We start from the raw sequence: 21,413 nt of genomic DNA on the forward strand, positions 1-21,413 counted from the left end.
GCATAACACATCTGTTTCTTTTAAACATGTCTTTTTTTTTTTTTTTTTTTTTTTTTTTGAGACAGAGTCTCACTCTGTTGCCCAGGTGAGGGTGCAGTGGTGTGATCTCGGCTCACTGCAACCTCTGCCTCCTGGGTTCAAGCAATTCTCCTGCCTCAGCCTCCCAAGTAGCTGGGATTACAGGCACGCGCCACCACATGTGGCTAATTTTTGTATTTTTAGTACAGATGGGGTTTCACCATGTTGGTCAGGCTGGTCGTTTAAACATTTCTGTGTTATTAACTTAGAAATGACTGATCCACCAGAAATGACAAAATCCGCCAGAGTGGATTTTGCTAATCAACTAATTTGAAGCATATATTGATTTTATTTTTTTAAGAAAAGGGTTCTCACCTTGACCTTTCACTGTCTCCCTGTGACATTCGAGGGCCAGGACAAGGACGAAAGATACACAACCAAGGGAATCACAAGGCAACTTGCCAGGCACTTCACATACGCTATATAAGAAATGCAGACAGAGGCTACAGCACTTTCCTAAGGAAGTGGTGAAGAAGGATTTTAATCTTGGTTTGTCTGATATAATCATATGTGTAAAATAATTATTCTGTGGGCAGAACATTGTAAGGGCTATTGCATAGGTACCAGTTATAAGGGAAGCGAGAGAGAGAGAGAGAGAATGAGATTATACATTTGAACTGGATCAGTCTGTTTATATAAAACAAAATAAATCCATTAAGATATCTAAGATGCAAATTGCAGTATTCTCTTGGAACTAAATTACTAGGAAATCTACTCCTAGCATGTCACAGGAGGTCTTCAGAGTTCTTTACAACAGCAACGGTGTATAAAGAACTTCTCTGGGTTAGAAGTTAAGTAACCACCTCATTTTTCAAATTATTTTCAGCAAAGAAACATTAGCCCAATGAAAAAGTCCTTCTCTTACTAAAAAGCTGAAGAGTAGCATCTCTTCTCCTTCTGTAAGTCATACTATTCTGTCTAAAGACTAGATAGAGTGAATTTTAAAGTAGCTGGCGAAAATCAGGTAAGAAGTAAGAAGCTTAAGGACTAAGTCACACTCCCTCTCCACTCCCCCAAGAAGTCAAGCTGGTTTTGTTTTAAAACTCCTTGCACTTTAATTACAGGAAGAGAAGAGATGTGGGACTCCCACTATGCGGATGTGAATGGAGCATGACCCAGTGTTGGGAAGAGCTGTGGGTGGGCAAGCAGCTGTGTGAACCTGTGACTGCAGTTGAACAGGCAAAAGTGGAGACTGTTACAGTAATCCAGATAATTTAAAGAGCATGTGAGGAGGGTCTGGGGGAACTTGTCAGAGAATGGTGGGGACAGGCAGCACAGAAAAGTCACATGGAGACTAGAGAGTGCATCTCAAACCTCAACAAGTAACAGAATCACTGGAGGTGTGTGTTTAAAGTGCAGGCTCCTGTGTTTCCCTGGAGGTTCTGATTCAGGAGGTCTGTGGTGGGCCCAGCCACAGACATTTCCAGATTTCCGTGCAAGAGGACTCAGGATCATTTTGAAGAAAATCCGATTAGGAAGATGGGGAGATGGAACTGAGAGATGCAAAGTCCATGTTCAGCAGGTATCAGAGGGTCATTATTAGAGGGGTATTTCAGAAAATCTAAGAACTATAAGACTGTCTATCCTAAAAAAATGAAGGAAGGAGGAAATGAAGAAAGAAGGAAAGAAGGGAGGAAGGGAGGAAGGGAGGGAGGCAGGGAGGAAGGGAGGGAGGGAGAAAGGGAGGGAGGCAGGGAGGGAGGGAGGGAGGAAGGGAGGAAGGGAGGCAGGAAGGGAGGGAGGAAGGGAGGGAGGAAGAAAGGGAGGGAGGGAGGAAGGGAGGAAGGGAGGGAAAGACACAAGTGTTTTTCGTTGATGAATTATAGGTAAGAAAAACCTACATACTTAATAAAAATAATTGGAATTTTATTGATCCTGAGAAAATTTCTTTTGTGATGATCATCTGCATATTTAGAAGGTCATATTTAGAAATTTTTAAATTGTGGATTTAAGCCAAAAGAGTCCTAATATTCTTACAGAGTGTGGCTCTTAGCTTATGTGGCCAGAGCATTGCCTGCTGGACCTATGGAAAGCCACCAGGCAGACACTGGGGAGAATAAACAGGAAGGCAGATTCAGGACGGTGTCAAGGTTGCTGCCGCTGCCGCTGCTTAGGGATAGTGACAAGAATTCCCACTGTGAAAACAAGCTTCAGGTTCAGAAATAGAAACCAGGCCAATAATAATGACGGAAAAAGAAGTAGGATTTTTTTTTCTTTCAAAAACAAGTTCCATTCCCTGCATGTTTCCAATATCTTCCAAATACTATACGAACACATTTGCATCCTAAATTTGTATATTTTAGAGCCAAGTATAGTTGTTCACATTATCTTGAAGTTAATTGTTTAACAAAATAATTGTATTTTTTCTATTAGCCAATGACCCATATACCAGTCTAATTTAAACTAAATGGCACTATAAAAGTCTCAAATAAAGTATGGCTTCATCCATGTTTTCTTTAAAGGTGAAACGTAACATTTTGGGGCAGCTATTAAAGACAGAGGGGAAGGAACCAGGATTCCTTGATTCTACAACCATGTTGCCACCCAAGTAAGACAAGAGGTAACAGTTAATTCTAGCCAAAGTAATGGAAAAAACTTCATTTGAAAACCAACACTAAGTAGGTAAACAGTCCTTTGGAAGTGTGACACAATTGCTATGTGCTATATATTTCACGGTCAGAATATACAGTGTGTTTAAAGACATCTAAGTTTGAAGGCTGTGAGCATATTACATGAATCCAATAAAACATGCAAGAATACCAATTAATGCTTAGGGATGAATTATGTTCAGAGATCAGCAAATGATCAGTGTCTCATACACAGACCTGGCTGGCCTGGTGTGGCTGCTCTTTCAACAAAATGATTGTCTTTGAGCCTCAGTTGCTCTGTTCCAAAGAACCAACCATTAGGTTCCTTTGACTCCATGAGCCCAAGTTTCTGTTCCTAGGGAAAAGCAGTGGGTTATTTTTCTTCTGGAATGTTAACCATGAGGAAACCTGGCGCAATTTCTTTGTGATAATGAACTTGAGAACTAAGGGTATAAATAGTAGGTCATCAAGCAGCAGAGAAAGGACACATGGAAAATCCTTAGGTGATGTCAACGAGAGTTTAATTCAGTTCTGGTCGAAAGGGAATGGAAGATATAGGCTGTGTGAACAAAGAACAGAATAAAGCCACCAGTTCATGGTGAGGACTGCCCAAATCATGTAACCTTTGCTTTATAGCTATAATGTTAAATTTTAAAAATTGGTATGGCCACACAAAATTACATTATTGAATTTTTATATAAAGAAACATATTTTAGAAATTTATTGCTTCTTTCATGTTATCTCTAAAATCTAAACAGCTAGGATTTTTTTATATGTGTAGGTGTTGATTACACATAATTTTCCGATTATTATTTCAAAATACTTTATAATTTAAATATTTTAAGTAGTTTTTTCCTGAAGGGCTTAAAAGCTTAATGACAAAAAATGAATTATAATGTTGATAAAATGTCAGGTTTTATAAAAATTAATAAATGGGTGCAAAATTTTCAAGATGGCATAATTAAATTAACTCAGAACATTTAGTACAACTGCATATAACTATACTGGGATATAGTGAAGAGAAATTTCCACTTCTATCAAGTTTTCTGCTTCCCATCAGAGATAACAAACTTAGATGAAAACCAAACAGCCCTAAAAATAAAAATAGGATATATACAATAAAAAGATATCAAAAAGAGGCTTTTGCTTTTAAAGGAAGTGAGGGCCAAGTCAGAAACATGGCATCATCTCCTTTTTCGATGAAATGAATGCCATTTATTCTTGCCAAACATAAAGCAGACGACCTTTCAAACATTCTGGTTGGGATTTTCTCTACCAATCTAAATGATATGAAAATAAAATATAGCATGTAGCACATGGCTAAAATTTTAGAAGCAAATATAGTTTTAAAAATTCTTCATAAGGAGACATATTGATCTTAAATGGATACACTTAAAGATTAGTTTTTCAACTGAAAATTTACTTTGCTGTCCCAAAAAGCTCTTTTCTCACAAACACAACCAGTATAAAAATTTTTGTGTGTAGATTAAAAAACAGAAATTAAAAGCAAAAGCTAAAATCTTTTAAATGGTGACAATATATATTTATATTTTTAATTTATTTCAAATTCCCCAAATTAGGTGTAGTGGAATATTTCCTGAAAGATGGAATACCATGTAACACAGGTGTGTTTGGGACCTCATTCAAGAGGTAGCTATATCAACAGTATTAAAAGTACGTTAACATAACATGGTCTGTACATGACTTATGGTATGATATCACACTACTTAGAGAACAAAATATGGATAGCTGATAATTTTATAAGAATATGTATAATTTATATATAGTACCTGTTTAAATGTACAGCCTTTGTAAACTATATGCTCTGCCTCAAAACTCCAGAGGTCTGAAGTTTGGGTGCGCGGCCTACCTGTGGGTGCTTACATCCTAATCCTTGTGGAGATGTGGAAATGCCTAATTGCTTTTCAGATAGTTCCAGTTGGTAGCCTCCTTTTCTTGGCCTTCTTCCCAAACAATCCGGGCATTAACAAAAGCCAAATTATTTTAAGATGGATTTTGAACTGTTAAATCCCGTTCCACATGAGATGGAAAAGATAAACCAGGTCTCTTAAATATATGCCTGAAACCCAGATGGATGACAAGATTCTTGCAATGCCAAATCCACAGCAGTACAATTTGTGAATGAATTATATGAGGGAGGTTTTCTTCTTCTGCCAGCACTTTCCATCTGGGTAGATCTAGGTGAGATGAAGTTGCATAACTTTCAGCCCTTTGTGGAATCTAATTACCACGCCACCATTCTAAACACACAACCACGTGACTCACGTGGGTGGGATAATACAAAGAATAATGAGCTTAGCAAGACCCTCCTCACTTCATTTCACTGAGAAATAAAGAGGTCTTCTTCACCGCAGTTATGCACAGAGGAGTTCTGTTAGACCTAGAACATTTCTGTTTGGATCGCCACTTTCACATCGATGCTTTCCTGCTCTCCCACAGTTTGGCATGATTACCATAACACACAAGGCCCTCGTGACTGCAGACTGCAGCCTGTCCATGTTTCTCCTTCTTTTTGACACCTCTTCCGATTTTAATTTTCAACAGATAATGTAGTCATATGGTTCCACAATTTTAAAAGTATAAACTGAAATACAGGGAACTGTCTTTCCTTTCCCCATCTCCCAGCCTCCTCGTTTCCCTCCCCTTCTCAGGCAACTACTGTTATTCCTTCTTAGGTATCCTTCCAGAGAGATGCACACACAGCACAAACGGCATATTCTCCCTGCCTCTTTAAAGCAAATGTTAGCAAATAACACACATAGTTTCTCTTGCTTTTACAACTATCTATATATCTATATATGTATGTAAGATCTTTCTTATATATGTATATATATGTCTGGAGGCAAGTATATATATGTATATATGTGTATATATACACACAAATATATATACACTCATATATAGAAATACATATACACATATATACACAAGTATATATATATATACACACACACACACATATATATACACATACACACACGCATACATACCTCTTTATTCTTTTTTTTTTTTTTTGAGACAGATTCTCGCTCTGTCACCTAGGCTGGAGTGCAGTGGCGCAATCTCGGCTCACTGCAACCTCTGCCTCCCAGGTTCGAGTGATTCTCATGCCTCAGCCTCCCTAGTAGCTGGGACTACAGGCACGTGCCATCACAGCTGGCTGATTTTTGAATTCTTTATTCTTTATACAGTGGCATAATGTTCCATTATAAGGATGTATCATAATGTATGTCCCAGGGCCCTCCTGGTAAGCATTTAAGTTGTCCTCAATATTACAACAAAAACCTTTGCACATATGACTTTCCCTAAGTATTTGATCATATTTATAGCATAATATCTGAAACAATGGAATTATTGGTTGAAAGTATATAGAATTTGAAATTCTGAAATTTACTGCCAAATGGGCTTCCCTAGATATGGACCCAATTTACATGCCCTCCCTCCCCCAAATCTGAGTTATCAGTTTTCCCAATATCCTTACCAATCCATTGTGATTTATATGTGATGGAATTCTGGGGTCTTTAATACAAACATCTGAAAAATGGTATCTCCTTGAAATACCTCATTCACTAGACTTCCAGAAGATCAGTGTTCTCCTCCCACCTCTCTGGCTGCCATACCTTAACCTCCTGTTTGTTCTTCTGCATCTTGCTGACATATAAACATTAGGGGCCAGGGATCCCTCTTCTATGTCTATGGTCATCTCTTAGATTAGCTCAGTCTCCCAGCTTGAAAGATCACCTTTGCAATGATAGCTCCCAAATTTAATAATTCCAGTCTTGATCTCTCCTCCAAACTTTAGACTTGGAGGTCAACTAGGCATATCAAACTTAACTTGTCCAAAAACAAACCCCTGATCTTCCCTTTCAAGACCAGGCCTGCCCCAGTCTTCAGCATCTTGGTAAATAGCAGCTCCATCCTTCCAAGATGAAGCCAAAAATCATCTCTTTCTCTCCTCCTATGCCACACTCAATCCATCAATAAGTACTGTTAGCACAACCTTCAGAATGTTTGTTTTTGCCATATGAAATTCTTTTACATGCAGTCTAACACTAAGTTTGTTTGCTTAATATTATGTTAAAGCTTCTGGGATTGTATTAGTTCCTGGCCTGCATCTCCACCTCATTTGCTGTTCCTGTCTTTCCCATGTGATATTCCATGTTGCTCTCTGCTGCTGCTGGCCTGGGCTGTATTGCCCTGCATACGCTCTTCCGTCTGTGTCCACTTGCCTTGGCTCTTAGACAAATCACCTTCTTAACTCCTGCCCTAAAGTCTGGCTCAACTATCCCCACAGACAGACCTCCCCACTCCTCCTCTGTGTGATCAGGGCTCTAGGGCAGTGCGCACTCACTCCTGCACTTACAACCTAGGCTGCACTTACACTTATGAGTGGCTTAGACGCCTGTCTCCAATACTTGACCTGGAGCCCTCTTAGGGGAGGGTCCATATCCCGTTTTTCTGTGGAATCTCCAGCTCCTGATCAGATGGAGAGTAAGAGCTCGTTTGTTGAACAAATAAATATGCAGCATTCTGTATTCAATTCAGCTCAACACATATTTATCAAGTGCTGGCTTTGTGCGAAACACTGTTCTTGGCATTTGGGACACGTTATGAACAAACAAAGGTCCCTTGCCCTCAAGGAGTTTCCACTCTAGTAGGAGAAACACAGACAACAAGTGATGGGCATAAGTAAATTATATGGGGTGTTACAAGGAAACAATTGTTACAGAGAACTCATCCACTCAAGTGGCCCTTCTATTTGGATGATAGCCAATTCTATCTGTAGGCCTCATCTCTATCTGAAGCTTCACTATAATTGTTTTGACAACTTACTAGCTATTTCCATTTGAGCATCCTACTGTGATCTCATATGTGTCAAACCTGAAACAGACCTTCACAACCAACTTCTTCCTAAACTAATACTTCAGGCATTCACATTCTTTTGCTGGGAGTAGTATATGAACATGGAGGGCAGAGGAGACAGAACCAATCACTGAGTCCCCGAGTGAGTCCTAAACTATCTAGTGACCTCACTGCTTGTAACAGTTTCCCGAAGTATTTAAGACACTGACAGATAGAACTTGAGACAAGGGCTTTACCACCAAATAAGTTTGAGAAATGCTGAGTTAAAAATGGAGGATATTTAGCATGCTATGTGTACTGAGAATCTCCAAAGGGGATAAGTTGCATTATAAAAATTTGATGATGAAGTCCTTTGCCCAAGGAACATGACTAGTGTTGCATGAATTAGGCTTTAGTAAATGTTGGCTTAAAAAAAATCAATCCCAAATGTTTTAGACTTGAATTAAAAGGCTTCCATCATTGGGCCCAGCCGGTATTTCCAACCCTAATTTTCACTGTTTCCTGAAGCAAATATTTCCCTTCAGCCAGGACAATATATTTCATGTGCACTGAAAGTACACCTTGATGATAAAGTCTGCTAAGCTTTGGCCCATCTAAAATGCCCTGTTCCTTCTGCTTAACTTATACAAATCCTGCATTCCCTCAAGCCCCTAGTTCAAGCTCCACCTCCTTTCCTAACAACAAAAGCCTCTGAGACTGCTCCTTTCTTCAAATTTCATTTATACCTGTTATCTATACCACTCACTTGGTTGTGTTTTATTGTAACTTTCCTTGATGGTACAGATATTATCATCCTTTTTTTGCATCTCCAATAAGTAATTAGTATAATAACTTGTCATGAAACAAATTCCACAAATGCATGACTGGGTTTTTTCTTTAATATGTTAATATGTGATTGACATGGCACTGACCTATAATGAGAATACAGTGACCTATAATAAAAGAACATGGGTTAATTAAAGTTGCTTTATATTCCTTATTCTTATAAGAAAGTTTATCTCTAAATACTGTTAAAACATTCTGAGAATGCATTTGTTCACTTTTATTCAATTATTTATATATTCCCTTTTACAATCCCTTATATATTTATAATATACTGTAGGATTTGTAGACCATAGAATTTGAGAGCTGGAAAAGCCTTAGAGATAATCTGGGCCAAATCACTTTATATTAAACCTAAGGATACCTAATGTACACACATACATGTGTGTATATATATAACCGTCTGGTATTTGTATGAGAAAGGTGATTCATTTGGTCTGTGGACTTTACTTGAATTGTAGTTCTTCTCAGCTTTAATAAGCAATTATAATGGGAATTCTCATAACCAAGTGGCTTATTTATGCAAGTGCCAGAGTTAAAAACAGCCTGAGAGTTACTCCTGACCCCTCTTCAGCAGAACATCTGCTAAGATGACCTTGAGAGTTGCTATTTAAATACAAGGGGATGCTTTCAGAGACTCTACGGGTTTACAAAGGAAGCAGGGAGGAAGATGTGACAAGAGAGCACAGGGTTGGGATTTAATTACAGAACAGGTACCCCAGGAAGGGCAAGTGTCCCCAAAACTTCCCGCCATTTGTGGCACTGGGGAAATGTCACTGATGAAAGCCATGTTCTATGCTGCTCTAGAAAGATAATTTGGCTGTCATTCAATCACACAGCTGGTGCATGCCTGAGTCTGAGCAGTCACTCACACTCTCCCTGTGAGAGACAGAGGAGAGAGGCTTAGGGAAAGAGCATGAACTCAGAAGAGGGTCTGCTCTGCCCTACCCTCAAAAGAGAAGTTCTCAAAACCTGAATGTGCTCACCACAATGCAAATTCCTGAGTCTCACTCCCAGCTGGTCAATATTTTGGGAATGATGTAAAGAGACTGCATTTTCAACAAACATTCCCAGGAGATTCTGACCACACGTATGAAAAATAACATTAGTGTGAAAGTTGATGTGTGAATCCTTCTTTTCTTTGCATGACTCTGTGAACATATGATGTGGGAATCTTAGAGCAGAATTAGGGTGAAGGTTACAGGGACGGTTGAGGTGTGGTAAGACAGCGGTTTCTAGAGACCAGTTGCTTATTTTGAAGTTTTTGCTCTGAATGAGTTGGCCTAGTTGTTGTCTTTGTGGTCATTTCCTCTGCCATCCCTTATCAGTGATGAAGGTCCCTTGTGAGGGAATTAAAATGACAAAGAGGCCACTGAGTACCCTGCTACTTCTTTTTTTCCCTTGACTTCACTAATTATTAGTTAATTAATTAGTAAATGCCTAGAAGAAGATGTGGTGGTTCAATATCCAGTCTTTAAGAGAAAAGATACTGTGGATTTCAAATGGGGCCCGGGAGTCTGAAGCAGGTTTCCTGTGTCTCATCTTCAAAGTGTTAACTTTCCTCCTTGAAACTAATGATGATGGGCTACAATTTATGTGTCCTGTAACACTGTATGGGATGACTTGTTTAATCTTTTAATCTTTTTCAGTAACTGTAATCCAGCCATTCCCAAATTGCTGTTTATGTAACTGATCTTAGTTCACTGCAATTTAGAAGGCATAGGGCCATCAGGGAATCACATAATCCACTGCCACTTAGAAGAAGGAAAATGAGGCAGAGAGGGGTCAAGTGACTAAACTAAAGTCACACAGCAAGACATGGTACAGAAGGCACCAGAACATGGGTCTCTGAATTCCCAGGAAAGAACCTTTCACTTCTGTAAAACAGAGCTGAGAAACATTTTGACACAAATGAGAACTGATATGATTTGGATCTGTGTCCCCATCCAAATCTCATGTTGAAATATAATCCCCAATGCTGGAGGTTGGTCCTGGTGGGAGGTAATTGGATCATGGGGGTAGCATTCTCATAAATGGTTCAGCACCATCCCCCCTTGGTAGTATATAGTAAGTTCTCAAGAGATCTGGTTGTTTAAAATTGTGTGGCACCTCCCCACTCTCTTTCTCCTGCTTGGGCCATGTGAAGATGACTGCTCCTGATTTGCCTTCCACCATGACTGTAAGTTTCCTGAAGCCTTATAAAACAGAAACTGATACTGAGAAGCAGGGCATTGCTTGAATATGTGAAAGCAGCTTTGGAACTGTAATGGGCAAAAGTTGGAACAGTTTGGAGAGCTCAGAAAAAGACAGGAAGATGAGGGAAAGTTTGGAACTTCCTAGAGACTTGTTAAATTGTTGTGACCAAAATACTGATAGTGATATGGACAATGAAGTCCAGGCTTAGGAAGTCTCAGATGGAAATGAGGAACTTATTGGGAACTGGAGTAGAGGTCACTTTTGCTATGCTTTAGCAAAGAGCCTGGCTGCACTGTGTCCCTGCTCTAGGGATCTGTGGAACCTTGAACTTGAGACTGATGATTTAGGATATCTGGGAGAAGAAATTTCTAAGCAGCAAAGTGTTCAAGATGTAGCCTGGCTGCTTCTAACAACCTATGCTCATATGCATAGGCAGACAAATGACCTGAAACTAGAACTCATATTTAACAGGGAAACAGAGCATAAAAGTTGGAAAAATGTGCAGCCTGGCCATGTGGTAAAAAATAAAAGCCCATTTTCAGAGGAGGAATTCAAGCAGGCTGCAGAAATTTTATAACTAAAAGGCAAATGCTAATAGCCAGGACAATGGGGAAAAGGCCTGAAAAGTATTTCAGAGACCTTCCTGACAGCCCCTCCTATCAAAGACCTGAGGCCTAGGCAGGAAGAATGGTTTCATGGACCAGGTCCAGGGCCCAGCTGCTCTGTACAGCCCCTGGACACTGCTCCCTGTAGTCCCTTTCTTTTGGCTGATTTCTCCCTTTTGAAACGGGATTATTTACTCAATCCCTATATCCCCATTGTAACTTGGAAGTAAGTAACTTGTTTTGATTTTACAGGCTTATAGGTGGAAGGGACTTGCCTTGTTCAGATGAAACTTTGGACTTTTGAGTTAATGCTGGAATGAGTTAAGACTTTGGGGGATTACTGGGAAGGGACAATTTTGTATTTTGAAATGTGAGAAGGACATGAGATCTGGAAGGAGCCAGGGCAGAATAAATGGTTTGAATCTGTGTCCCCAGCCAAATCTAATGTTGAAACATAACCCCCAGTGCTAGAGGTGGGGCCTGGTGGGAGGTGATTGAATCATGGGGGCAGAGTTCTCATGAATGGTTCAACACCATCCCCTCTTTTGAGTTCTCATGAGATCTGGTTGTTTAAAAGAGTGCATCACCTCCTCCAACCCTCCTGTTCCAGCCATGTAAGATGGGCCTGCTTCTCCTTCACCTTCCGCCATGATTGTAAGTTTCCTGAGATCTACACAGAAGCTGAGAAGATGCCAGCATCATGCTTCCTGTACAGCCTTGTGGAACCATGAGCCAACTAACCATGAGCCCATTTCTTTCTAAGTTACCTAGTCTCAGTTATTTCTTTATAGCAGTACGAGAACAGACTAATACAAAACAAAAAGTTATAAGGCTCTCGGGTTTCCATTTGCAAATATAACTGACCTTTCAACAACACGGGTGTTAGGGGCATTGACTCTGCATGCAGTCAAAAATCTGCATGTAACTTTTGACTCCCCAAAAAGTTTACCAATAATAGCCTACTTTGGACCTGATGGATGCTTTATTGGTAACATAAACAGTTGATGAACACATATTTTGTATATTATATGTATTATATACTATATTCTTACAATAAAGTAAGAAAAAGAAAAGAAAACATTAAGAAAATCATGAGGAAGAGAAAATGTATTTACTATTTATCAAGTGGAAGTGGATCATCACAAAGGTCTTCACCCTCATCATCTTCTAGCTGAGTAGGCTAAGGAGAAGGAAGGAGAGAAGGGGTTGGTCTTGCTGTCTCAGAGGTGGCAGAGGCAGAAGAGGTGGAGGAGGCAGAAGGAAAGGCAGGGGAGGCAGGCACACTCAGTGTAACTTTACAGCAATGCATTGCAATTTGTCTTTTTTGCTTTTTCACTTCTCTAAAAATGCTTCCATACAGTACCAGTACTTCTTCCACTTTTTGCTTTAGTTTCAGTGCCAGTATCATAGGAGGATCTTTGTCATAAAAGAAGTCATAAGCAGTCTTGAATAATAGGAACCCTTCTTCCAGATTGTCTGATGTCAATTTGTTTGGGGGCACTGCTTCTTCTACATATTCTTCATTGTCTGGCACTGGTTTGGAAGCACTCATCTCCGTCAAGTTATCTTCTGTTAATTCCTCTGGTGTGGTGTCCATGAGCTCTTGATTTTCTCCAAAATCTGTAACCTGGGACCCTTCACCCCCCCAATTTTTTTTTTTTGCCATATTCACAATCTATTTCATGATTTCTTTCAGCAGCTCTGTTATAAACTGTGTGAACATCTGGACAGTTTTCTCCAGCAGGAATTTATTGTTTTGGACTTGATGACTTTCACGGATTTTTCTGTAGCAACAATGGTATCTTCAACAGGATTTTGAATCCTTCTAGATGTGTATGATGTCCTCTCTATCGGGGGTTCTCTTCCACGGCACTAACAATCCTTTCCATATAGCATCCTCTGTAATGAGCCTTAAAGGTACTTATGACCCTTTAATCTACATGCTGACTTGGAGACATTGTGCTTGGGGGAAAAGAGACCATTTCATGGCTTTCAGTGTTGAACTCATGGGGTTCTGGGTGACCAATGGCATTGTCCAATATCAAAAGAAAATTAAAAGGCATTCCCTTACTGGCAAGGTACTTCCTGACTTCAGGAACAAAGCATCAATGAAACTAATATAGAAGAAGCTCTTGTTGTTCAGGCCTCCATGTTGTACAACCAAAAGACTGGCAGCTGGTGTTTATCTTTCCCCTTTAAGGCTTGGGCATTAGCAGCTTTGTAGATGGGGGAAGTCCTGACCATAAACCTGACTGCATCTGCACAAAACAGTAGAGTTAGCCTATCCTTTCCTGCCCTAAATCCTGGTGTTTGCTTCTCTTCCTTACTAACAATTGTCCTCTGTGACTTTTTTTTCCCCCAGAACAGGGTACTTTCAGCTGCATTAAACACCTGTTCAGGCAGATATCCTTTCTCCTCAATGGTTTTTTTAAATTTTATTTTTATTTTAAATTTTTATAGGTGCATAGTAGGTATATATACTTATGGGGTATGTGACATGTTTTGATACAGGCATGTAATGCATAATAATGGAAAATGGAATATCTATCCACTTAATAAGCATTTATCATTTGTGTTACAAACAATCCCATAATAGTCTTTTCATTGTTTTAAAATGTACAATAAAATTACTATTGACTACAGCACCTCTGTTGTGCTATCAAATACTAGGTCTTACTCATTCTTTCTAACTTTTTTTTTTGGTACGCATTAACCATCCCCACCTCCCCCGCCCTGACCTCCCATTGCCTTTCCCAGCCTCGGGTAACCATCTTTCCATTTTCTATCTCCATAAGTTCAATTGTTTTGATTTTTAGATTCCAAAAATAATTGGGAACATGTGATGTTTGTCTTTCTGTGCTTGGCTTATTCCACTTAACATAATGACTTCCAGTTCAATCCATGTTGCAAATGATAGGATCTCATTCTTTTCCATGGCTGAATAGCACTCCATTGTGTATAAGTATCACATTTTCTTTAACCATTCAACTGTTGGTAGATGCTTAGGTTGCTTCCACATCTTCGCTAGTGTGAACAATGCTGCAATAAACATGGGAGTGCAGGTATCTCTTTGACATACTGATTTCCTTTCTTTTGGGTATACATGCAGCAGTGGGATTGCTCGATCATATGGTAGCTCTATTTTTAGTTTTTTTGAGGAACCTTCAAACTGCTCTCCATAATGGTTGTACCAATCTACATTCCCACCAACAATGTATGAGAGTTCCCTTTTCTCCACAGCCTCGCCAGAATTTGTTATTGACTGACTTTTGGATAAAAGCCATTTTAACTGCAGTGAGATGATATCTCATTTAGTTTTGATTTGCATTTGTCTGAGGATCAATGATATTGAGCACCTTTTCATATGCCTGTTTCTCATTTGTACGTCTTCTTTTGAGAAATTCCTATTAAACCTTTTGCCCATTTTAAAATTGGATTATTAGACTTTTTTTCCTACAGAGTTGTTTGAGCTCCTTATATACTCGGGTTATTAATTACTTGTCCCATTCAGTGTGTTATTTCTCCATTTTGTTGTTTGTTTCCTTTACTGTGTGGAAGCCTTTTAACTTGATGTGATCCCATTTGTTCATTTTTGCTTTGGTTGCCTGTGCTTGTGGGTATTACTCAAGAAATCGTCGCCTAATCCAATGCCTGGAAAGTTTCCCCAATGTTTTCTTGCAGTAGTTTCACAGTTTGATGTCACAGATTTAAATTTTGATTTGATTTCTGTATAAGGAGAGAGATAGGGGTCTAGTTTCATTCTTCTGCATATGGATATCCAGTTTTCCCCGCATGATTTACTGAAGAGACTGTGTTTTCCCCACTGTATAATCTTGACACCTTTGTCGAAAATGAGTTCATTGTAGGTGTATGGATTTCTTTCTGGGTTCTCTATTCTGTTCCATTGGTTTATGTGTCTGCTTTTATACCACTATCATGCGATTTTGATTACTATAACTCTGCAGTATTATTTGAAGGCAGGTAATACGATTCCTCCAGTATTGTTCTTTTTGCTCCAGATAGCTTTGAATATTCTGGGTCTTTAGGGGTTCCATATAAATGTTAGGATTTTTTTTTTCAATTTCCATGAAGAATGTCACTGGGATTTTGATAGCGATTGTATTGAATCTGTATATTGCTTTGAGTAGTATGGACATTTTAACAATATTGATTCTTCCAATCCATGAACATGGAATATCTTTCAATTTTTTTATGTGTGCCCTCTTTGATTTCTTTCATTAGTGTTTTATAGTTTTCATTGTAGAGATGTTTCACTTCTTTAAGTTAATTCAGGTATTTAATTTTATTTGGGGCTATTTTAAGTGGGATTACTTTTTAAATTTCCTTTTCAAATTGTTCACTGTTGGCATATAGAAATGCTACTGATTTTTGCATGCTGATTTTGTATCCCACAGCTTTACTGCATTTGTTTATCAGTTCTAACAGATTTTTGGTGGGGTCTTTAGGCTTTTCCAAACATAAGATCATATTATCTGCAAACAAGGATGATTTGACTCAATTATTTTCTTAATGGCATCTGGGAACTTGTCTGCTGCCTGCTGGTTGACAGAAGCTGCTTGGCCTATTACCTTGACATTTTTTAAGCCAAACCTCTTTCTAAAATTATCAAACCATCCTTTGCTGGCATTAAATTCTCCCGTTTTGGATCCTTTACTTTAAATTGTCATATAATGACTTCACTTTTTTTTTTAATCATATTAGTCTATAGGTGTGCCTTTTGTACAGCAATCCTGTACCCACCTAAAAGCTGTATTTTCAACGTAAGGTAAAAAAACTTTGCACAAGTGCAAGGTTTTCATACCTGCTGGTATGGCTGCAAAAATAGCTTCATGAATTTTCTTTTCTTTTTTTTTAGAACAGTCCTTACGCTGGATTCCTTTATCCTGAAATGGCAGTCAACTGCAGACCTCAATCTATGGTATATACTAAGCAATTCAACTCTTTCTTGTAATGTCATGACTCTTCTCTGCTTCTTGGGAGCACTTGCAGTATCACCAGTGGCACTTCATATAGGTCCCATGGTGTTACTCAAGGTTTATGGTATTGCACTAAACATGATGAATAATATTCCATAACTGTGAGAGATCACTTTTTACTGTGAATGCAATTTACTGGAATGATAAACTGCTCAGTCAGAGATGATTAGAATCACACAGTGTTTTAAGCAGATAATCCCAACACTTGAGCCCAGCACAACAGCAACAAGAGGTGGCTATGAAATTATTACAGTAGCAAAGTATGTTTTGGAGTTAGTTTTAGCAGTTATGAGTTAATAGTGCATCTTACATTTGTTTACATTTTTCTTAACTGTGAATGACGTCATGTATGGGCTTTAAGTGTGTGCATAAGTTTTGATAAATTTTAACTTTTTATAACAAATTTGTGCACATCTTATGGCAGTAAATGATAAAATAGACTAGTACCTACATATATTTTATGCATTTGTGGCCTATCTTTTTCTTAAATTTTTTGATATTTCCATGCTACATGGTTCATCTGTCTTTTTTCAAATTGTTGCCAATCTCCAAAAAATGTTTCAGTATATTTATTGAAAAAACTCACATATATGTGGACCCATGCTGTTCAAACTTGTGTTGTCCAAGGTTCAACTGTATTTTCAAACAGAACACTTGTGAAGTGCTTTCAGAATGAATCTTGCAGATGATTTTCTTTACTATGTTGGGCAAGATGATGTGCATGAACCAAGTGACAGATGGTGATGGCTTACTTATCTGATAACCTCAGCTCCTAGGAGCACACTGAGATCTGAGGAGTTTGAAAAAAAAAAAAAAAAAAGTCTCTGAGCAATTAAATCCAGGTCATGTAGGTCTGGCCTGACATTCTGCTGGTTTACCCCATGCAGGAGTGTGTCGGGGCCTCATCTTCTTTTATTTAAGATAAATCACTTGGTCACAGGGGAGACATCAACTGCTCAGCAGACTGGAAGCAGCAAATATAAGAGAAAAAAAGAGCGGTATACAAACAGACGGTTGGAAATACAGTACAAAGCAGTAGGAAGTGAGAGTTTAATGAAAGGAGATGGAATTAAACTATTAACACCATGTCCAGATCTGAACAGTCACAGCAGGCAGGCTGCTGTGTATGCAGGTTAAGGGGCCTCCAAACTTAACGCCTCCAAGAAATCACTGCATTAAACCACAGCATCTCAAGATGACTCTGGGTCTTCAAAACAAATGTTCAAATTATTTTTGGCAAATCAAATTTAAGAAAGCAGGGATGGATAAGATCCACTGAAAATTTCCCATTACATTTGATTAAAATGAAGGGTAATTAAAGCTTTCATTATTTGGAAAGTTATTTTCTTTGATCCCACTTTACTCAGTGAAGATGCAACCCTGGCCATGCATGAAAAAACGTTGGAGCTTTTAGCAAAGAACCTTCCATTTAAAGAGGTCTGGAGAGGGCTGGGTCATCTTTCATTTAGTTTGATCCTCCCTCCTAACAGTCATTCTGAAAGTGCACAGAACAGATTCTCCTGCCAGAAGAGGAACCACACTCTCATCCTCCCAGGCATGCAGGCATCACCTCTGCCTGGGGCATGCCCATGAAAGCAGGGAAGCCAGCAGGTGTCCTATGCAGGCTCTTTGTGCCTCTGAAACCTTACACTGTCCCAAGCCTTGTGGGTGTGGGATCACATCTTTGGGAACATCCTCAGTTCCTGTGGCAGCTTTTGCCCCTTGATTCCTTCTTTTTTCTTCGAATTTAGTTTTTATTTTTGCTAGAATTACGCATGTACGTAAAGAACCAAATAATTGTCCACAATTCTCCCTCCCCAGAAGCAGTCACATTCAACACCTTTAGCTAATTGTTTCCCTTCCTTAGTATTTATGTTCATATTTCCAAGTAACATGCTTATATTGTTTACTTAGAACTGTTTTTCAAGCATCACCTATTAAATTCCCCATATGAAGAACGAGTATTTTGCTATTTTTAACCTCCCCATTGTCAGGACACAGAGATCTAGGTGTTAATTAATCCAGCTTCCAGACAGTTCCTCTCTTTTATCACTAGCTTTACCCCAGTTCCCAGAGGTACCTGGTCACCAGGTTAGATCTGAGCTGGTGGTTGGCCTGTGAGTCAGGCTGTGTCAGGCCCACCAAGACCAGCTTCAGATTCAGGTTCCTGAGTGGGCAGCTAAGCCAATTATCACTTGTTCAGTTGTTACTCAGTTTCTAGAATTTTGTTGCTCCCGATTTCTTTATCCGTATGGATTTGTGGCTTAAAAAAAAAAAACCCTTTACTGTCATTTTAATGAGGTTTTAGAGTAGAGATTAAAAGCATTTGTTAATTCACCATCTTTAACAGGATGTCATTGATTTGTTTTTTTCCTCCTCCAGAGAACAATTTATTTTCCATTTAAAATTACCTGATAGAAACACCTAGCTCACTGAGGGAAAGCAGTTTGGGTTTCCTTCTTGATCATCTTCCTATCCTTTATTAAGCATACCAATTCAGTGACTAGAAAGGAAATTATAATTCAAAAATGGGCTACAGTTTTGGCATTTAAAGAGACAAAAACATAGGTATTAGAAAGTGGAAAAGACTTTGGCCCTGAAAGAATTTGACAAATCTTTTCCCAACTTTTATACATTTCTAACAAATGAACTTTTATGATGTTTCTCCCTCTGCAGACTCCTGTTCAGCTCTCCTGCTGGTGTTCCTTACCAATCCCCTACTTGAGAACGTGTATGCATGTGTGTTCGCTTGGGCTTATGAATTATAGAGACCCATTCTTGCATGGCCACATCACTTCTCACTCCCATGGCGGCCCAGACTCACGCATCCCATATCACCCCTGCAGGATCTGATATTTAATCAGTCCCTTTGACTGGCACTGCTGATCTCTGACTCTGAGCAAAGTCCCCATACTCTTGCCCCTGTCTTGAATCCCCGCTTTCACTTCCTCACCCCCAAAGTTGGTGTTCTCCTATGACACTACTTCCCTGTTTACCTCATCAATGGAAAACACTCCTCGCTTTTTCAGAATTTTTCTAAATGTCACGGCTTTCTGTATTATCTCAGACGAGGAACCTTTCTCCCTTTCTAAGGTCAAGTGTTTCACGACTGTACTTCATTCCTGACCTCACATCCTTCATCCTGAATCTCTGTCTCATCTATTAATATCTTCCTCTTCACTGGGCCGTTTATGTATTCCTAGCAACATGGTTTTATTATTAAAATTTCTCTTTTACCCCAACTCTTTGTGCTACTGCATTCTCTTCTTAACAGAGAGGACTATGCAGGCAGGCTGCCTCCAACTGTGCATCTCTGAGTTGTTTCCACTGCTCTTTCCATGGTCCCTTTGGGTCCTCCACTGCTGGCATGCATACGTTCCTAGCCTATCTTGGCTGGAGGTCTTCACTTCTCAGCATTCCTCTCCTGCCACGCTTCCTCTTCCCAGTACTAACATCAGCATAGCATGTCCCTATGTAAAAAATAGATTACACAGCCAAGAGCCTGAACCCTTCTGAACTGGGGACATTTTTTAACATGTGTTTGGGGGTGGATGTCTGACTCTTTATTTCCATTCAGTTATTTAAACAAGGTTTTAACTAATAAAAATACATGTTTGTGCTTTAAAATTTGAAATACATCTAAAATAATCCTTTCTTGCAGCACTTTGGTGACCTATATCTGTTGGCAAGCAGAATAACAATTACTTATCAAAAGTAAGATCTTATGCAAATGTCTTTTGAGCCCAATACAAATTAGCAATTCTTCATATGACTAATGACTATATGTCCTTATCATAATTGTAAACATGAGAAACAAAAGATCAAGGGACTCTAAAATAAGTACTTGGGATAACAGAAGGGCTGTGTAGGCGTTCAGCAGTAACTGTGAAACCAAAAGATAATCTTTACATGCTTCTGAAGATCTTTAAACCCAGAGCAACTTGAACCATTACACAGTGGTTATTCTCCCCACATCCTAATCAAAATCCCTAATAGATAAGATTCTTCAGCTTTTTAAGTACAAGCACATGTATCCCTTACTGAAATCAAACATAAACAGAAAGCCACATTATACTGAAAATTATCAAATTTCATAAACCAGTGAATTGACAATAACTCAAATTGTTGAATAGTTTTTTTTTCTGATAAACAGTTCTTTTTTCAAATTCCACAAAGTCCACAATTTTCATAGCAATACATGCATTGAATGGAATCAAATAATTAAAATCAAATCATATTTAGTTAGTTAATATTTGGGCAACTACTCTGTGCAAAATGTTAGAACAGATGTCATGGGTAAGATACAGAGAGCAACTTGATATATAATCTTAGTGCTTTAGGAGGTTATTATTCTGTTTGCAAGATGGAATGCATTAATAAAATACACAATAACTGAAGAAGCCCTACCAACTGAAGCAAATTAAAGGTTTAAAGGGCTGAATAGAATGCTTTAGGTAACATAAATCCTGGAATCTTGAAAGGTCTCCTAGAAGACTGTTGAGATAATTGAAAAAGAAGAAAGTACAGATTGGCAGAGAGGGCAGAGAAAGAAGTCTCAGCAGATGAGTGGTGTGTGCAAATCTGATTAAGTAGAAACACAGGGAATGGGGACAGGCAGCCCAAAGCAGAGGGTAGATGGCTCACCATCCCTTCCCTTCCTCCCTCACTCTCCAGAAGCACCTTCCTTATCTATTGCCAACTGCCTCCCATCAGGTCTGCCCATGGACATTCTCTGCACACAGCTATTATGGTCAGTACCTGAAAGCTCAGTCCCTCTCCTGTTCTACACAAACACCAATGTCTCCCCAGTGCCTCACACACCAACTTGAGACTCCTGAGTAACACACAGTAAGTATTCAATATATTTACTGTGTTTACTTCCATATCTCCTGTTCAATAATTTGTAGATTGTGTTAATAATCTGTAGATTGTGTTGTAGATAAAAACTGTGTTTGAATAATTAAATGTAGATTGTAGGGAGAGTTAGCCTGGAAAGGACTAGAAGTAGAAAGATCACTTTGCTAACAATATTTGCTGACAAGATGAGTAAAACAAGATGGGGATTGTGGAGTTTGTTGATTAGTCACTAATATGAATACTCTTTCAATAGATACCAGAAAAAAAATGTCACACATATCCTTATCTTTGATCTATTTTAAACAAGTTCATTTCTGAGATAAGGGATTTTTTTTTTTCAGGGTAGGCAATATAGTTTCTTGGTTTTAAAGAACAGCAACCAAAAA

General features: G+C 38.8%; 1 protein-coding gene and 1 long non-coding RNA gene across 13 annotated transcripts in view; one reads left to right on the top strand and one right to left on the bottom strand.

Moving 5' to 3' along the window:
• Nucleotides 1–21,413, bottom strand: part of PLCL2 (phospholipase C like 2) — a 200,891-nt gene that overhangs the window by 25,634 nt on the left and 153,844 nt on the right. The window lies entirely within an intron of this gene.
• On the top strand, nucleotides 1,161–21,012 carry LOC129058629 (uncharacterized). The gene is made up of 3 exons (XR_008523886.2): nucleotides 1,161–1,600; nucleotides 16,050–16,112; nucleotides 20,884–21,012. It is a non-coding gene; the product is annotated as an uncharacterized LOC129058629 (long non-coding RNA).

This window comes from Pongo abelii, chromosome 2 (assembly GCF_028885655.2).
Source record: "Pongo abelii isolate AG06213 chromosome 2, NHGRI_mPonAbe1-v2.0_pri, whole genome shotgun sequence".
NCBI classification, from domain to species: Eukaryota; Metazoa; Chordata; class Mammalia; order Primates; family Hominidae; genus Pongo; species Pongo abelii.